Source organism: Triturus cristatus, chromosome 8, assembly GCF_964204655.1.
Source record: "Triturus cristatus chromosome 8, aTriCri1.1, whole genome shotgun sequence".
NCBI classification, from domain to species: domain Eukaryota; kingdom Metazoa; phylum Chordata; class Amphibia; order Caudata; family Salamandridae; genus Triturus; species Triturus cristatus.
The window spans coordinates 1,691,283,262-1,691,302,624 of record NC_140591.1 but is presented as its reverse complement, the minus strand read 5'-3'; the positions used below and the strand labels follow the sequence as shown (position 1 = coordinate 1,691,302,624).

General features: G+C 53.6%; 1 protein-coding gene across 1 annotated transcript in view; it reads right to left on the bottom strand.

Annotated features, from left to right (window-relative positions):
• Positions 1-19,363, bottom strand: part of LOC146808619 (NACHT, LRR and PYD domains-containing protein 3-like) — an 874,093-nt gene that overhangs the window by 12,434 nt on the left and 842,296 nt on the right. The gene's annotated exons all lie outside the window — the stretch shown is intronic.

Below are 19,363 nucleotides of genomic sequence, written 5' to 3'. Positions count from 1 at the left end.
TGCTTTTTATGTTGCCCTTTAGCGAAGCCCCGAATGGTTGCCTTCCGAGGGAGGATACGGAGCCCTCGTTGGTGAGGAAGTAATGCTCGAGCTCCTTCCCTAACGTCTTCCGAAATTCTTTATCTTGGAGGAACCATGCATTCATCCTCCACATATGACGGGCCAAGGGAGGGGGAGTCCCCGTACTGAGGAGTACCGTGAGTGGTCTGAAATTCCCCTGGGTAGGATACGAGTATCTACAACTGTCGAGCAGTCAGTGGCAGGGAGAAAGATCATGTCTATGCGTGCCTGCGTGTGGTGGGCTGCGGAGGTGTGGGTAAAATGGGTGGCGCGCGGGTGCCACGTACGGCACGCATCACAGAGGCCGAGTGATTCGGACCAAGACCTCAATTGTTTGGCTTGTGCAATGCGGACAGCGGAGGGAGGGCCCGTTGTGTCTACGGCCGGATTGGAGACCGCATTGAAATCGCCACCCACCACCGTGATGCCCAGGGGGAGAGAGGTTAGGAGGGTGGAGGTCAGTGCCAGTGTAGAGGTACGCAACGAGGGAGGCGAATATAGGGACATAAGATGGAGAGGGGAGCCGGCCAAAGAGCCGCACAGCATCACATATGTGCCTTGAGGGTCGTGGATCACCCGGGACAGAACGAAGGGTAAGCTGCGTCGCATGAGGATAGCCACCCCCCGGGAACCCCTGGAGAAGCCGGAGTGCCACACTCTGTCATACCCGTAACGGGCAAGAAAGGGGCATCAGTTACCCAATAGGTGTGTTTCCTGGAGGAGAAGGATGTTGATGTGGAGGCGTTGTGCATAGAGCAGGACAGCAGTGGGCTTCAGCCTGTCCAAGAGACCATTAACATTCCAGGACAGGACATGGAGGGAAGCCCTGGTCATGGTGTTATCAGTCATGGCGGGTGGTGTCTGGGGCTAGGCCGCGCCACCTCATTGATCGGTATGAGTACAAGCTGGGGCCGATGCGTGTGCGGTTGGTCACGCGCACTAAGAGATTGTGCTATATCTGCAGAGAAGGCATATACCTGTCTGTGGAAGCTGAAACAACAAAACAAATAAAAGAACAACGCCAGAGGAAGAACCCAATCCCAAACCAAACCCCATCCCCCTCCCCCCACCCTACACTTCAAGAACAAAACCATCTGTCGACCCCCCATTCAACTAAACCAAACTAAAACGCTTGGATCAGTAGCGCGGAGGACCCCTCCAGAAGAACGGATAACCAGAGCATCGGCATAATGCAATGTAAATGAGCATGCAAGTCCATCAGAGTCTGTTGACTCCCCCCCCAATGAAGCGCTGTACCCCGATGGCGGTCCTGCGTCCAGACCTGAGCACATGGCTACTAAAGAGTGGGATGCGAGAAAGGTCCGAATCCACCTGAGCCCGCGGTAGGGAGGAGCCCATTAAGTCCTCTGCGGAGCAACTCCTGCTTCGCGGTGGAGAGCCTGATTGACTGGAGGAGTCGCGGCAGTCAGGGGCACCACATTGAGGGATCTGGTTGTCGAAGCACGTAGTTGGCGCCCCTTACAAGACCTAGTGCGATGTCGTCGTTGGCGTCCCGGCGATCCCAGCCCCGCAGGCTGCGACCCTGTGTGTTCTGATGAGTTTTCGTGTCGGGGCAGAGGGGACGTTCCTCTGTCAGCCATGCCCATGCCGCTTGGGGAGATTCAAAAAATTGTGTTTTGCCCTGAAAAATGACTTGAAGGCGTGCTGGGAATTGGAGCTGATATTGTAGGCCCAGAGTGCGCAGCTTCTTCTTAACCTCCTTGTAGGAGCATTGGAGGTCCTGAACTTCCCTGGTGTAGTCTGGGAATACCATAATGACATGACTTTGGAACTTGAGGGGACCTCTCGCCCTGGCCGCCCGTAGGATGGCATCACGGTCTTTGAAGTTGAGGATTTTAAGGATGATGGGGCGGGGCGTGGCACCAGGAGGTGGCCTGGGCGCCAAGGAACTATGGGCTCTCTCTACAATGAGTCGACAGAGCATCTCCTGGCATCCAGGACCTAAACCATTGTTCAACGAAAGTGGCCGTTTGTTCCGCTCCCACTCCCTCAGGAAACCCCACCAGGTGAAGGTTGTTACGACGTGTGCCATTCTCAGCATCTTCAGCACGCCTGTGCAGCTCCCCGGTACGAGCACGAAGTTGGGCCACCTTATCCTTAAGTTGGGAGATGTCGTCCTCGGCCGTGGAGATACGGGATTCGACCTGTCAGCCGGGCGGTGGTGTTGCGAAGGTCATCTCTGAGGAGGGACACGTCCACCTTGATTTCCCCAATCTTTCCCTCCACGGACACCTGAGAGGCACTGATAGCCCGGAGGATGGTGGCCAGATCCTTGTCTTGAGGGGGGGGAGATCCCCCCACCGCCCCCCAGGAGGCTCCGACTCGGAAGTAGTAAACCGGTCAAATTTGGTCTGTGTGGAGGCCAGTGTAGCATTGTGGCCCTTATCCCTCCCCATGGCCTGGGGCCAGTCTCAATGTCACTGTGGCCGCAAGAGACCCGGAGAGGATGAAAGATCGTTGTGGGGGAGGGGATCCAGGGACCTGCAGATGCGTGGAATGTCCACGAGCCACACGAGGACCTCGTCAGAAGAGATTAATCCGTGGACACCGTCAACTGTCAGGACACAGCACCAACAATGTGGGTCCCGGATCCCTAGGGGGCCCTGCGGCTCGGCGGATCCCGGGGGTGTGACCCCGGACCCACGTCCGGACCCGGGTACCTCCACTGCCTTTCCTGGGGTCCCTCGAGCGACCAGTCGATCCGGACGGTACCCGTTCCACAGACAGCCGGAGGACGCAGAGTTCCCCAGTGCCACCCGATATGGGGGCTGAAATGTCCCCCCTCCTAGGGCTTGACCGACCGCTGGACAGGCAAGCCCGGACTGACCCTCACTACAGCTGGGGTCTGCCAACCACTGCCTGGGAGCACTGGCAAGCAGGGGCCCAACGATGCCCAAAGATCAAGTGGGTAGGAGGGGCCACCCTGTCAAGGCCGGCCTGCAAGGGAGCATCCGTCGCCAACCGGTAAGATGGCCGATTATGCCCAGCGCTGGACAGATCTAGCCACCACCACAGCTCCGTGTGCAGGCTCACGCTGGTGCAGAATCAACAGTACCAGTACAGGAGGGGTCTCAGTTCTGCAGCCAGTTAAATGCGTAGGCGAGGGGGGGCCCCCACCCGTCGCTACCCAATAAGGCAGCTGATCCCCCGCCACCGCGGTGAGATGAGGGGGATGAAAACAACAGGCCTTGCCAGGCACAGGGATTAGATACGGGGTGGGGGGGCACGCACCAACACCCATACCGCTGCCCGGACTGACAGCCGGTCCCCCCACTCACTGTACAAGTTCACCAGCCGACTCCCCAGCCGCACTCTGCAGTGGGCCGCCGCTCACACCATACCTCCTCTGTTGCGGCACCGGCCGAGGTGCCAGCCGAGTTCCCGCCAAAGGCCCTGCCAGCCGCAGGATCCACCACTCCCCAGGACCGCAGGGCAGTCGGTGCCACTCCTCTCAGGCGCTGCAGTCAGCCGCTACTCCGCAGCGCCCACAGTCACCTGGTCGCACAGAAGGGGGGCAGCGAGGCCCTGACCGGCCGGACCATGCAGGAGTCCTCACAGGGGAACACGGGGGGGCTGCAACCTGCATCTCTGCTACATCAGTTCTGACAGCCGGGCCCCCGGCTCGCTGCACACTGCCGTGATTATGCCACACAGCCCAGGGGCTGTCCATGTTGCCTCTGCCGCCCCAGCGCCGGCCGATGCACCAGCCGATCTCGATCCGGGGCAGCGAGACACAGCTGGGCGGGAACTTCCTGATGGGTGCGGCCCGCTACGCAGAAGCAGCCAATGCTGAGCTGCCCCCGCGTGGTCCACCGCCTAGCCCCTCTTGCCCTCGCCGCTCCCACGGAGCCCCAGCTCCACTGTTCTAAGGCCGCGCCGCCAGATGTACAGGCCGCGACAGGCCTCGAGCCACAGGTGGCCACAGGCACCGCAAACTGGCACCGGAACACCAGATAAGGAGCACCACCGGACGGGGACGCCACTGCGAGCAGGTAGGTGGTTCAGATGAATGCCGATGGGTGCCGGATTCGAGGCGGATGACGGAGGGGTCCGGAGCACTCTTACAGTGCGACCGCCATCTTGACGCCTCAAGCCACGCCCCCGCCCCTTAGTGTTTTACAGTAAACCTTGATGACTTGGAAGACTAGATCGAGAGCTGCCATTGAATACGGTGTTATAACAGTGAACGGTCCAATATGGTCCATTTCCTCATAGTATGCTGAGGTAATATTAGCCTTATTTTACCTCTACTGTGGAAAAGGCGGACCACATGCGGCGACCAGATGTACAGTTACTACCGAGTTCGGTCTCTTCTGTGAATGTTCGGAGGTTTCACGAGCAGAGAGCTCGAGCGGGAAGCCCTTTTGAGGTTTTTTTCCCACTAAATTCAAACACTGCCTGTTACATTTACACTGCCTTTGTGGTCAGATTAGCATAGTGCCAATATTGGCAACAGTTGTCACAAAACACATAAGTACATAAATAAACCACACAACACTGTATTGTAAGTGGAGAAATATTGCTGCAGGTTTATTAGCATAACCAATATGCAAACATGGTGGGTTATCTTACGGGCGATCCCAGGGCAGGCCAACCCCTATGCCGTCTGCCCGTCTGATAAGCCTAAAGTCACCATGGCAACGCCAAATGGTGTATACCAAATATTGGGAGGGGCCACCCCTCCCATCCGTGGACCCCCAGTCCACTTGCTTACTCACGCCCCCCCCGTGAGGGGTGGGCAGAGCATACATGGCAGGCCCTGTTTGCTCAGACCCACAACCGCCTGTCGGCTAACGGGGCGCCGTCGTTCTTCCAGGGGACAACGCTAAAACATCCCTGGGTATCCTGGCTTAGCACCCCGCGGTGCTGCTGCATGATGTACCCCTTGGTATGTGCAGACTCTGGATCGCCCTGTAACTCCTCCTGCAACACAAAGTAACATGTTAGAAAAACCTAGCCCCCCCCTTTGTACCTCCGGATGCTGGGTAAGCGGAGGGGCGGGCAAGGTGAACGAGAGGGACAAGAGGGCGAGGAAGGGGCAGAGACAGTATAAATACCCCTGTCCCCTCCCCGCCCCCGCCGGAAGTAGCCATCTGCTGGGGTTCCCCTGGCAGGACCCAGGGACTAGACCTATCCCCCCTGTGCCTTCCTGTGGCACTAAGGCGGCCGCCCTTTTAGGAGGGGGGGCTGCTGCGCAAACCCCCCCGGGCAGCCTTACATAGTGCCAATATCGGCAACAGTTGTCACAAAACACATAAGTACATAAATAAATCACACAACACTGTATTGTAAGTGGAGAAATATTGCTGCAGGTTTATTAGCATAACCAATATGCAAACATGGTGGGTTATCTTACGAGTGATCCCAGGGCAGGCCAGCCCCTATGCCGCCTGCCCGTCTGATAAGCCTAAAGTCACCATGGCAACGCCAAATGGTGTATACCAAATATTGGGAGGGGCCACCCCTCCCATCCGTGGACCCCCAGTCCACTTGCTTACTCACGCCCCCCCGTGAGGGGTGGGCGGAGCATACATGGCAGCCCCCGGTTGCTCAGACCCACAACTGCCTGTCGGCTAATGGGGCGCCGTCGTTCTTCCAGGGGACAACGCTAAAACATCCCTGGGTATCCTGGCTTAGCACCCCGTGGTGCTGCTGCATGATGTACCCCTTGGTATGTGCAGACTCTGGATCGCCCTGTAACTCCTCCACAGCCTAGGGAGTGGCCACCGTCACTACCAGGGACCCCCACCAAGGTAGGCCTTTTTACTTACAACCTGCTTATTGCCGTGCTTCTCCCAGGTCCAGCCAAAAACAGGTCTTAACCAATACAGGGCCGGAGGCCAGCATGCCCCATCAGGACAGGTGCCCCCATCCTTTCTAAATTCCCCGTGGATTTTTGACTGAATTGACCTTAAACCTAAAAAATGGCGATGGTCCCATGTTGCCTTTGCCTGGCTGAAGAACAATACCTATGACAGCCACTCATGCCAGGAAGTGCCAATGCGGGTGGAGTTAAAAGTTGACAAGCCCGCTCTACTTCCTCTACGACAGTCACCCGATGTGAAGCCTATGCCCTCCCAAACCTCAGCCAGCATACCAGGGAGCAGCCAGGACAGCGTGACCCAGGGGAAGAGACCAAAGCATAAATACCTCTCTATGTTAAAACTGGGAAAGCCAATAGTTCTCCTGCTACTTTGTAGCCCAGATGTGTTTCCCAGGAGTTTCCCCCCAATCATATGGACCAAATCGCCCCCGTTGGAAGGCCACTTTCACAACCTGCATAGCTGCCAGCCAGTGCTGGAGGGCGGGAGAAGTTACCCGGTACCGATACTCACATCAATGGTACCTGTTTCGTCGAACTCAAGGACGTGCTACTAAGTGAGCAACCAGGCTCCGCCCTTGTAACCAGAGGTCAGACCCAAGCCCCTCTAAGTTCTGCTGCTTCACCTGCCTGTTAACACGAATCCCAGGGCAGACCGCCGGCCTGTAACCCATGCTTGGCCAAGCCTGAGCTACAACACCCCTGAACAGCATGACAACAGGCTAACCACAAGCATTGCATTCTGAATGTTCCTGACACTGCCAAGAAACATGCGCATAACTAAAGCAACTGGCACCTATGCCATAAAAGTATCAATTCAGCCTTCTATGAATGCAAAGTGTGCTCTAGTCCGTATTAGAGCTCCCTCCAAACCAGCAGCCCTAACCAGGCAACCCACACCCTCTTGGCACTGGCACACTCCCGCCCCAGATGCCCTAGCGTGCCTAGTCGTGTGTAGCCACAACCTTACGTTTTATCACGAACGTGATATCGGGGTATGATGACACTCATCTAACTCTACTGCTAAGTGCCCGTTGCACCATCGCAAGTATGTCTTTGCCTACCAGTGTCTGGCTGCAAAGTTAGATGACATTGGCAGCCCAGTCCCGGGCGAAAATAGCAGCTTTACAGTTTCTGGTGCTATAGACGGTACCCGTAGCCTGCTGAACAGAGTGCAATTCCCTTGCTCCTGTTGAGCACGAACCCACAACCAATTGCTCACTATGGTTCAATACCTTCCTGCTGCTAATCATTTCCTAGCGGAATGTAGACAAATCTATGTTCTGCAATGGCGCTACTTAGCAGCCTGCCCCATTCTGCCAGTGCCGAAAAGACATTTGTCATGCTGCCTGGCCTAATCAATCTTGCTCTGCTCTAGAAGCGCCCGCTTCAGCCCTAGAGCAAACAATTCGCCAGTAACCCCAAACTGGCCCTGATGCAAGACAAACCCTGCCAAGGCACACAGGTGAGTGTAATAACTAGTAGCAGGTCTAACAGCGTCAACAGGCATCCTCAGCTTACAATAGGATTGATGGAGTAAGGGTATCCAGTGAGAATAAAGATGACAGCTTCCCATCTGACCAACCATGGTGGGAACCACTCCTGTAAATTCTAGTACAAATGGTCCCAGTTCACCTGTCACTGCCTGATGTACGTGACCTAGGTACATGGTCCCCTTTCATGGCGGCATGCCATTGAGACCAACATCCAGTCCCCCATAAGTACCACTATCTGCCTACGCTACAATCTTGCCTGGCGTTCCTTAATGCCCAGATATACCATGCGATTATTGCTCTCCTCCGTCACTTGACCCCACCACACCTAGAAGAACAAACACAGCGAGAGGAAGCGGCCTGTGACCTGCCCCAAGACTCTACGAAATCCTCCTACAGAATGATGTGGGAGCTCGCCACCAACCACTGTCCAAGCCTGCCAACCCCACAAGTATTTGGACCCCTATTGCTCCAAGAATTGGAGGGGGGGAGGAGGGGCAGTCCTGTCTGGAGATGTGTGTAATGGAGGACATGTGTCCTAGAGTACCTATTGTTTGGGTGCAAATATCAGTACCACGAGTACCTGATGTGTTTAATACTAATAACAGTACTAACAACTCAATCAGCACAGGGCTAGTAGCCCCCCGTCTTACCGCCGTGTGTGACAAACAGGGAGATTAAATGAATGCTAACCCCCAGTCAGACACAGAAAGACCCACCACGTGGCTGTGCCCAAAAACCACCGTCCCGCATCAAACAGATCCGATGGAAAGACAAGAAGAGCCTAACGAGCTACACCCGCGGATGACCCAGGAAATAACCAATCGTTTAACAATCGAGTAAATAACAACGGACATCCTTTCAGCATCTGAAGGCCTAGCCATTTCCGAAGTAACCTGGGGCCCCAATGCCAGGCATCAGTGCAGGCCTCGGCACCTGTGGTGTGCATGATCTTTGCCCACTTCCGTGTGAGCCAGGGCCCGCGATGCATACTTTCTTCATGATCGCTGAAGCACACGTAAACCACCCTAGCTGTTCCTTGCCGCTAGGTCATCCTACCCTAAGGAGCCCCAATGAACGACCAGGTAACCTTAACCCTCACTCAACACTAGGCGTAACTCTTTGCTTAGCCTAGGTGCTGGATGCAAAGTGACACCTCCCCCTGCTCCCGACCATAGTGGTGAAGCGTCCCAGGAGTGCCCAGATAATAAAAAAGGACCCCGACAGAACCGAGGGAGCCCTGCGCAGTTGCAAGTGTTTTCAACAGTAAAAACTGGTCTGCAGGGCTACCCAGCATGCTCAGGCACTGGCTATGGCATACAGACCGGCCACCAACACGCCGCGCATTTACTAGGTGTTCCAAGTCCACTCGGTCTCACTTGCCAATGACACAAAGCATTGCAACCAAGCCCCCTCAAAACCAGGCCCAGACCCCCGCTGCGGCAGGAATACTATCAATCAACCTCCCATCTCTCCTCCTGTGTCCCTGCAACCAAGGCCCCATCTGTTGGCTACGTCACTGCTTCTTAGCTGCCTACTATAACTGCTCCCCTAGCATCTCAGGCAAGAACTATGGCATGCCGGCCGGGCACTGGCACACCGCACATGTACCAGGTGTCCCGCTCCTTGAAAGCCTGCATGGTCACCATTCATGGCGTTACTCTAATGCGCCTGGGGGAATACATTTTGGTTATACAAATGTCTGTGCAAGTGAGCGCAAGGTGTTAACGATAAACATGAGTTCCAGTTCCTGACCTACTGAGCATATAACCGCGCATCCCTATATTTACTACGTGTGGAGCAATACCTACACCAAGCCCATCTATTGGCTGATCAGTGCCTATAGTTGCATATAGTGAACTAATTCCCCATCCAGCTCGGTTGCAGGGCCCACCGAGAGCTACTCTGCCTTATGTCAGCCTGCCTGCGGATACGAAAGCTGGGCTGTCCCCCACACCAGTAAACAGCCAATTCCACATGAAACACACCAACAGATCCGTGTGGGCCCTGCGCAAGCTTCAAGAACGATTAGAAGTTAAAACTGGTCTGCAGGGCTCCCCAACTAGCTCAGGCAAAGACTATGGCATGCAGCCCGGCCACCAGCACACCGTGCATTTGCTAGATGTCCCGCTCGCTGAAAGGCCTCAAAGCTCGCCATTCATAACGTTACTCTAACGTGCCTTGAGGATTCATCTCAGTTACAAGTAAAGGTGTGTGCACCCGAAGGTGTAGGAACGTAAACATGAGGTCCAGTTGCATGCCATACTGATCACATGTCGCTGCATCCCTATATTTACTACAAATAGCACCAACTATTGACTAACCAGCTAAGACCAGCACAAGCAAATGAAGAACAGGGTCACAGTGCGCGTATCCGATACTGGAAAGCAGCAGCCAGCTGGCGGTGTGCACCTAGTGCTGGCGATGAAGCCGACCATCTTTTACCCGGCTCCCACTAAGAGCCCCTTCCAAGCCAGGGGGACCCTGCAGCACCGCCTTCCATACACCATCAAGATCCAGGCGGGCCGTACTGCACACCATATATATCTCGCGCGAACTCAACCCGAAGGTATAGGAGCGCTATACATAGCACCGTATTTAACTTACACACTCCGGCACGGGGAGATAGGTTATTTGCCCCAGACTCGCGGGATGTGGACGCGAGCTCGGGCACGAACCCTTTTGTCCTGCACCAGAGGCGGCAGCGGGGGCAGCGCAGGTGACAGACCACCTCCTCGCCCAGTTCCGGCCACATGCTATTAGTAAAAAACAGAGGAGCAGGCGAAGGCCTGAATGATGTCCCCAGAGCTACACAACCTGCCGTTATAATAACAGTCAAACAGAGCAGCGCTACCTCCCAGTGACCTATCTAGCCTAAGGCACAAGTCCTATGCTCGACCCGCAGGAGAGGAGACCGAACTAGTGTTGATCTTGAGCTGAAAGACGATCATGGTGGAAAAGGACGGCTCCGCGAGCTTGCCCTCGCACCCATATAAATAAACCATGATAGCTCAACCGCACTTACCACCAGCGAGCGCCACGCTTACATAGGCTAGCTGCCTCAGGCCGCCAGGAGGCCCCACACCACTGCTGCGCGCCTGAGTCTCGGGCTTTGCCACTCCACGGGCCGCAACTTCATCAATGTGGCCTGCGTGTAACGTCGAGCGCGCGTGTAAGCCCTACGCCGCCCTCCGCCCATGTTCGTAAGCATTGCCCCCTGTCCCAACTTGCGCTACCACGTCCTTGAAGCACGCAGAAGATGCGGGTTGAATTAAAAAGATGGCATTAAAGAACTCATTGTGCATGTCGACCCGCGCGGCCAACCCTCTCCCCGTGATATGCAGTTGGCCAATGGTACAGCGCTAATGGCTATAACATAACGCTGCAAGCCTTGCCCTACCTTGTACATAGGCAAGGCAAGTACCTCCGTTCACCTACCATCGGTATGCTAGACGACTCATGATCATCTCATCCCTCCAACTACGCGCTACGACACATTTCAAGCCGCGGTCGGCAGCTGCTAACACGTTACACAATTCTTAGTGCTCTAAGTACAACCAAATAAGCACTTAGCCTTGAAAACCCGTTACTCACTTCATAGCTCCCGTGATACTTCAAAAGAAGCACCCTAAACGCCAAGTACTCCGGACAGCCTTGTGACAAGCTGTCTTGAACGCCGCCTTATGCCTTTGCTCAGTTTGTGCGATACTATACCAATTATCGTCGCCCCCAAGGCCCCCGAGGGATCGGACCCACAACCTCGTGAACCAGGGTTCCTAAACTCTACACGCTTGGGCTATGTCACCAATGAGACAACAATTGTCCATCTGGGCACACGTAACTTGCCTGCCTCCCTAACTGCTCATCTATGGCTTCACAATAGCCGTTAGCACATGAGAACAATGCAACCTACGGGCGAATTGCCTGCCTGCCAGCAGGTCAGTATATAGAGGCACAATAGCCTGGGCAACCAGCACGCAAAGCTAATTGTTCTCCGCCCCACCGCTGACTGCGGTGGTGCAAGTTTCCCCTTCGGGCTGGTCCCAGCGCATGTTTGACAGTGAGACATACCACAGCCTGCGTGCACTCACATCACGGACAGAGAAGCAAGGCCCCTCATTCGTGGCTCCGCGGGGCATAACTGATCACATGGGCTGGAGAACACAACATGCCCGTCTGCCCCACCTCGGGACCCGGAGCGGTTCAGGTCTCCCCCGAATCGTGCGTTCGATAGGCTAAGCTTCTAGCCGGCACAGGGCGCACCGCGGGCGTTCAGGGCAAGCCCGCTGCGGCATGGCGGCTGAAATCACAATCAAGCAGCATCGCTGCACAAACTTTGGATGCTGGTTCCCCCCCTCCTGTTATGATGCAGGTGGCGCAGACCGCAACAGCACATGTGAACCAGAAAACGCAATCTCAAAGGGCGTCCCACGGGGCCTGGCCACCCGTCCTTGACTCAACTTGTCCCCTGAACTAACCGAGGCATGACCCTGGGGCCCCAGCAAGGCAGTCGGCAGCTCTGGCTGTAAGGCTACCCCCTCTCACCCGATCAACCCCTACCCGCACCGGCAGTCCGGGTCCCGCAACTGACCAGGGCCAGGCCGCCCAACACTCGAGAGCGGGGAAACGGGAGCGGGTGCAACAATGCCATAAGATACCTCCTCTCCGGGGCTGCTGAAATGGAGAAGGTGATACTAGCCCTGACCCAGTGCCGCGACGCGCGACGGGCGGGGCACACCGGAGTTGCCTAGCCCCATACTCCGTTCGCGGGAGAGACGCGATAAAAAGTGCCTAACATACATTAAAATAACCAAACAAGGGGTGCCGACCACGAAACCGGGAATATACCGGCACATCCCCGGCCCCAACCATAACGCGCGCCGTGAATTGGCCACCTTGTAAAGTGTTGGAGTTAGCGCCACATCCCTGAAGGAGCAGCACTGGCCCATTCTTGCAGTATAAGCCATCTCACGCAATCTGCCTGACAAACAATCAAGGCCTATCACACCACGAGGCGAGGGCTGGGGGAGGGCAGAAACCCCGCAGGCAATCATCTCGCGCCCCCCCCCAACACTGCCCAAAGGAAAAGACACCAGCGAAGGTGGGAATCGAACCCACGACCAGAGCACAATACATATGCCGTTTCTCTCATAACCGCTCTACCACCTCGTCCCGCTGAGAGCACTACCCTGACTCACCACACTGGAATCGGACTCGACCAGCGACACAACACGAGCCACCCCCGGAGCCGACGTATACACTGTCGCAACCCGGGGACAGTGCGACCAGAAGAATCAAAGCGAGACGAACAGCGAGGAGTCGCACGACCGCAGACCATCAGGCTGCGACCTGCATCAAGGCAAACGAGAGGGACAAGAGTGCGAGGAAGGGGCGGAGACAGTATAAATACCCCTGTCCCCTCCCCGCCCCTGCCGGAAGTAGCCATCTGCTGGGGTCTCCCCTGGCAGGACCCAGGGACTAGACCTCTCACCCCTGTGCCTTCCTGTGGCACTAAGGCGGCCGCCCTTTTAGGAGGGGAGCTGCTGCGTCATAATTCTCCTGAACTGTTATTTATTATAGAAGTTTCACAGAAGGACGGTTGGTTGCGATACTTAGAAAGATGGAGAAGTTGTCCACAAAGTCTTTGTGTTGTGAGTACTTCATGACTCTGCGAGTTCTTTCACAAACTGCTTTGGCACTGCGATAAATTACGCATACATTAATGGGGACTTCGTAGTCATGGATACATTCTTCAGGTGGCCAAAAGTGAGAGTTTGCGGTTTTCTAGGCTTCGAGCTTTCAGATTCGAGTGGTTTCTATACACACTCCTGGACGCGTGAACTCTGCTTCCCTGGTGGGTCTGTTGTCGGATATGATTGCGCGCATCTTTATCTTCTTAACCACGGGTGTCCTTTTGCATCCACCAGCATCTCTGCGTCTTTTCAATTGTCAAGTACAAAGAAGCACACAGATACTAAGCTGCAAAAATATTGTTTTGTGAGCTCTCTTGGGTCAGAAAAAAAGCCTGCTCTGGGCAGAGGTGATTCACACTTCCTGCCTGCAGGAAAAGCATAGCAGGGCGGTGAGACTCAAAGGCTTTCCCGTCCTTTGTTCTGCGACAACTGGCCTCTCTAGCTAGTGTAGTTGCCTGCACCCTGACCATGCTTCACTTTTTGACTGCAAGACAGGTGGGAAAAATTGTGAGAACAGAACAGAAGGTGTCTCCGCTCCTAGCTGGTGCCACCCCTAAGGTGCTCTGAGCTGAAGTGGACCCCTGTTTCACTTTCCTCCATCTTGAATCGAGGGAAACTAGCCTACCAGTATCAAGGATATGCTCCCCCCACGTGGGGTGAGCATTTAGAGGATGTAGTCACCGTTAAGGGAAGTAGCCCATTGACTACTACCAGGCGCTCCCTTTGAACGCCCCGAAATGTAGTATTTAGGTGGCCCCCCAAGCCCTGAACTTCAGTTCCTGACAATCTAAGAAGAACATGACACCATAAAGTTGCACCAGCAGAGAAAACTGCAGAGAACTACTGACTTGTCCCCAGCCCTACTGGCTTGCCTGTCGCCCTTGATAATCCTGCACCAAATGATAACTCATCTTGCAGACTAGCGACCTCCAAAACCTTGAAAGGACTGCAAGCTTTTCAAAAAGATCAAGATCTCCAGAGAACAGTGGACCTGTTTACAAGAAACAAACTTCAAGCAAGGCCGCTGTGACCTGAAGAACTGTGAAATCCTGTTTCCGGTTCCACCTCTGCACCCAACGCCTCCGTGCCGAGTCCAAGCAGCCCACTGTTCCCAGTGAGGTTCCCCATTGCTCCAGAGTTCAAGTTCACTGTGGGTTGACCCCTCCAGGACTCCTAGATGTTTACTGCAGCCTCTGCACGGAGAACCCCTCAACCGCAAAGTGCTCCAGTAAGACGTTTCTGACATCAAAAGACAACCCTGCAACTGCCGGCTCTGGGCCTTGGTGAAGCAGATCAATGGTATCCGTAGGTCCCTGAGCATTGCAACTGCCCTCTGACTCAGCTGCTTTACAATTGGGTACCCAATAACGTGTTGGCACCCTGTACTTGGCTATTCCTGTGCTGCTGGTGGTTTATTGTTGGCGCTGCCTTGGAACCTGCCAGTGCTTGCTTCAACTCCTGGAGACTGGTTCCCCTAAGCTGCTGTTACTTACCTGTAAGCAGCCTCTGTCCGATTTCCCCATTCTTCTTTGAGTTGTATTGGTCGCCTGACACCATATTGGCACCCTGCACCCGGCCGCCCCTGTGCCGCTGGTCATGTGCTGAACGGAACCTTGCCCAGTAGTAACTTTAACTCTCCAAGGCTGGTCTTGTAAGTCGATGTTACCCATATGTATGCTAAATGTTGTTTTTCTCCCATAGGTTAACATTGCAAAGTCTGAAAAGTGCACTGTGTTCACTTTTGATATTTAAAACTATTTCTATTACAAAATGTAATTTCCTAAGATGTTCTGTGGTTCTGAAAAATAAATATAGCCAAGTATTATTTTTGTAAATTGTCTCGGATTTATTCATTGAGTGTGTGTCTCATTTATTGCCTCTGTGAGTACCACAAATGCTTAGCACTACCCTCTGATAAACCTAACTGCTTGCCCACAATACCACAAAAGAGAGCGTTAGTGTTATCTTCATTTGCCTCTGTGTACCAATCTGGGTCACTCTGGACTCTGCACAGTGTACTTCATTTTGGTAAAGTATATACCGAGCCAGCTTCCTTCACTTATCCCCAATGACAAATTCCATTTCTTGAATCTCCAGACTAGACTACGGCAACGCACTCTACGCCGGAATAAACAAAAAGCTCACCCGCAAGTTACAGAACATCCAGAACGCCGCCGCAAGACTGGTCCTCAACCTGCCAAGACACTGCCACATCTCCCAGCACCTGCGCACACTCCACTGGCTCCCCGTCTAGGCTATAGTCACCTTCAAGATGCTCACCCAGGCATACAAGGCCCTCCACGACACCAGACCAGCATACCTGAAATGCCAACTCAAATTCCACGCACCCCAAAGGACCCTACGATCAGCCCAGCTCTCCTACGCCGTGGTTCCCCGCACCAGAAAGACCAGATCGGGAGGCCGCGCCTTCTCCTTCCGTGCAGCCATAGCCTGGAACGACCTTCCGTTCCACCTCAGACAGACAGCATCGCTCCCCATCTTCACAAGAAACCTCAAAATCTGGCTCTTCGACAGACCCCCTCCTTGATGGACTGCAACCTGCAACGCCCCCATCCCCCAGCGCCTTGAGACCCTTACAGGTGAGCAGTTGTGCTTTAACAAACCCCTGATTGTTTGATTGATAAGAAGACAGATGGTTCTGGGTGAGTGAAAGTGTATCAAAACGACAGAGTGGAGAAGGAAATCTCTAATTCTTGCAAACGGTTTGATTCCTCTGACATCTCTGGCTTGGGAACTGCCTCATATTGTTCACTGGATCTAGCCATCACTTAGACTCTCACTGGGAACTGCCTAGGCACTGAGAAGCTGTAGGAGAGTAGGATCTGCCTCTTATGGTTACCCTCACTTTTTGCTGATGTTTCACTGTTTTTGACTTAGACTGACTGGGATCCTGTTATCCAGGACCCCAGTAAAGCTGCTTTCTCCTCTAAATTGATTGCATGTACTTTAGGTACACTCCAGATTGTATTCTGGGGTACCCTTATCAGTCCCTAGTATATGGTATAGTATGTACCCAGGGCACAGGTACCCCAGAGGCCTCCCAGGGGCTGCAGCATGTATTGTGCCACCCCTGAGATACCATTTAAAGTGACACCACAGATCTGCTACTGCAGCCTGTGTAAGGTGGTGGATGCACCCCTTACTTAGGTATAGGTTCACTATATCTATCCTATATCACTGCACATATAAACCAATCAGTCACCCCTAAGGCAGGCCTTATCAATCCTGAAGGCAGGGTGCTGGGTTTTATGTGAGAGGGTGCTCCTGCATGAGCAGAGCCCCTCTGCAGCCTTTGGAACCCATTCCCCGGGGTTCTTTGTGATACAGCCAATCATATATATTTAAGTGCATTATAACCTTACGGTAAATGCTAACTTTAAAACGCCGGCTTGGAAACATGTTGTGTTTGGTGTCAAACACCTTGGAATCATACCTCTCCGCCTGTAACTGGCGGGGGAGGTATGATTCCACCCACCTAAAGGAACATATGCGACAAAACGGTACCAGCTTTCTCGACTTGGGCATCACATGATGGATGCTGCCAGCCACAGACACAAGTCTGCCCTCCTGCTGCTGAGCCAAGCTCGAGCAGGGGAAGGCTTGACAATAGGTTTCCTGTCACAAGGAGGTGTGACCACCTCCCAGACAGGATTTAGTGTATTGGGGCTGGGTGGGTGCACTCTGAGAGTGTTTGAAGTCTGCACTGGGGGCACATTTGGTGTCCCTGTGCATAGCCCAGTTCCAACCGGTTGCAGGAGCCATTTGCTCCTTTTCTGGCACCAAACTGGACAAAGGACATGGGTGTAGCCACCCCTCTGTCCTGACTAACCCTGGATGGACAACTATGCTACGCTCGTGAAGTTTGCGTAGTTTATGCTACTTCGCACTATGCAAATTGCACGTAGCACAGTGCAAAATCGCGTAGCGTAGTTGGCATTTTTTGCTCGCTTGCGGTCCTCAACGTCAAGTTGGCAACTGCGAGCGAGCAAAATGACATCCTGGTGAGACTTTTTCCTCGTTCGCGATCAGCAACATCAAGTTGCCGATTGCAAGCGTGGAAAATAAACCTCCCGGGAAGATTCTCAACACGGGGAGGTCAGGTTTCTCATTGTGAGTGGTCACGTATGCTCGCGACCGCTTGCGATGAGAAACTACCAGTCCGCGTTGAGAAAGCTGTTGCTATAGTAAAAATCTACTCGAGCGGCAGTGAACGACCGCTTGCACTGTGCAAGATGCCGTTTGCAATGATTGCACAGTGCGGACAAGCATCCGGCACTGTGCAATCGTCGCGAACAGCGTACTACGTAGTGCGAAGTGCACTTCGCGTAGCTACACATATTGCTACTACGCGAACTACGCCCAGGGTTAGTCCTAACCCTCCCCTAGGTGGGTCTTCAGAGTTTGTCCCACCCCTTCCTTGGGTATAAAGAAGGAACCCTGACTACAGGACTTTAGATTTTACCTAACTAAACTCTGCAAGGAGAAACCAAGTACTTCGACGATCTACACTACGCTGGATGACTGAAGAATCTCCCTTGGAGTAAAGGAGTTACTCCCCTGTGCTGCAGGCACCTTTAACGCATCTGACTGGTTTGCATCTCCTAAGCTCCTGAAGACTCCGAAGATTTCTGCAACACAGGAGGTGGGTTCCCAAGCGTCCCTGAGGTCGATCTGCTGTTTCAGCGATTCTTTTTTTTTTTTCTGAGACCAGTATCCCTCTTGGGGACTGTGCAACCTGAACCCCTGTGCACCGTGTACTTTTGCAGCAGCATATGCTTTTTGGCAATCCCTGAGGCTGTGCTTTGGGCTACGTGTAGTCCTGATCCCGAGCAGTAATTGCACTGAAGATTTCCGGCCTACACTCCACGAGTGTTCAGTGGGATGGTATTTTGTGATTCAGCTCAAGGTGCCTTCGCGATCCCTGGCCCGTTGTCCTGTGGGTCTCTGTGAAGGTAACTTTGACTTCTGTTGGGCTTTCCTGGTTTCTCCAGATGTGCCCTGATTCGCCATAGCTTGGAGAGTCTCCTGGACCTTGCAGGTCCACACCGGGCCTGCTTTCCTTGGCCAGTGTGTGTTGCATTTGCCATGGCTTGTTGGTGTTCAATCCGGACACTGACCCCTCAGCACTCGACATCCTTTGTGGGACAGCTCACTTCCGTACTTTGGTCATCGTCAACGTCTCCTGGTCCCCTTGGCTGCAGAGTCAAGCTCCCCGTCATCTCACCTGAAGCACCCAACGTCGGTGGGCATTCGTCTACCGAGCCCCTTGTCACCCTGATGTGACCCAGACTCTGTCCCCTCTGCTTTCAGGTTCTTCTAACCTCGGATACAGACTTGGATTCCAACGGACACTTTTCATCTTCCCGGCAGCAGCACTTCTTTGAGTCACGCCATTGAAAATGATGAAGGTTTCCGACATCACCTGACACCTATGCACCCGGCTTCTCTGGGATAGTTAACACAGGTACTGTGGTACTCACAAGGGTGCTGGCCTTAGAAGTGTCTTAGTTCCAAAGGGTTTGATTGAAGTCCTCTCCGAAGTGTCCTTAATCTTTAATTTTCCAACTGCGACTTTCCCATAGAGTTGTACGGAGTTCGCGTCTGTGTTCTCACACTGCACCCATCCTCTGTGGGCTCCCTGTGTCACTACTTTGGGTGGGTCCTTGGGGTCCCAGTGATACTACGTGCTCTAGGCACTGTTTCTAGTAAAGTTGTGGTTGTTATACCACTTTCTTAGTATATAGTTTGGTCTTCCCTGGAGCCCACTGTGTATTGTGCTATTTACTGTTGTTCTAGTGATTTTATATTGTGTACTTTGTGCTCCAATCTCATGAAGAGATTAGTAGAGAGTGTTTAATAATAAATACATATATTTTATATATTCCTTGTGTGGTTCTCCTTTCATTTGGTTATCCAGGAGGTTCTAATCTGGTAAAACAATCTGCTTTACATTCCTTCAGAGACTTAGCCTGAAGGCTGCTCTCCACAGCTACCACTAGGATAGCTTTCTGTAAAAGTTGTCTTTAACAAATTCACCATAAGGGGTTGTTTGGACTGATACAAGGTGCCTGTTGGACTTGGCCCTTCTGGCAGGTTCACCCCTGAAACTTTTTGCTTTTACTGGTGACCTGATGGTAGTGATTTTTGGTTTCTGCGCACTTTCCCTGTGTCCCAGAGTAAAGTGCGTGTGCACTCTGAGTGCATTTGGTGAGATAGGCCTTCCCTCCCATAGGAATGCATGGGGAATGTATGTG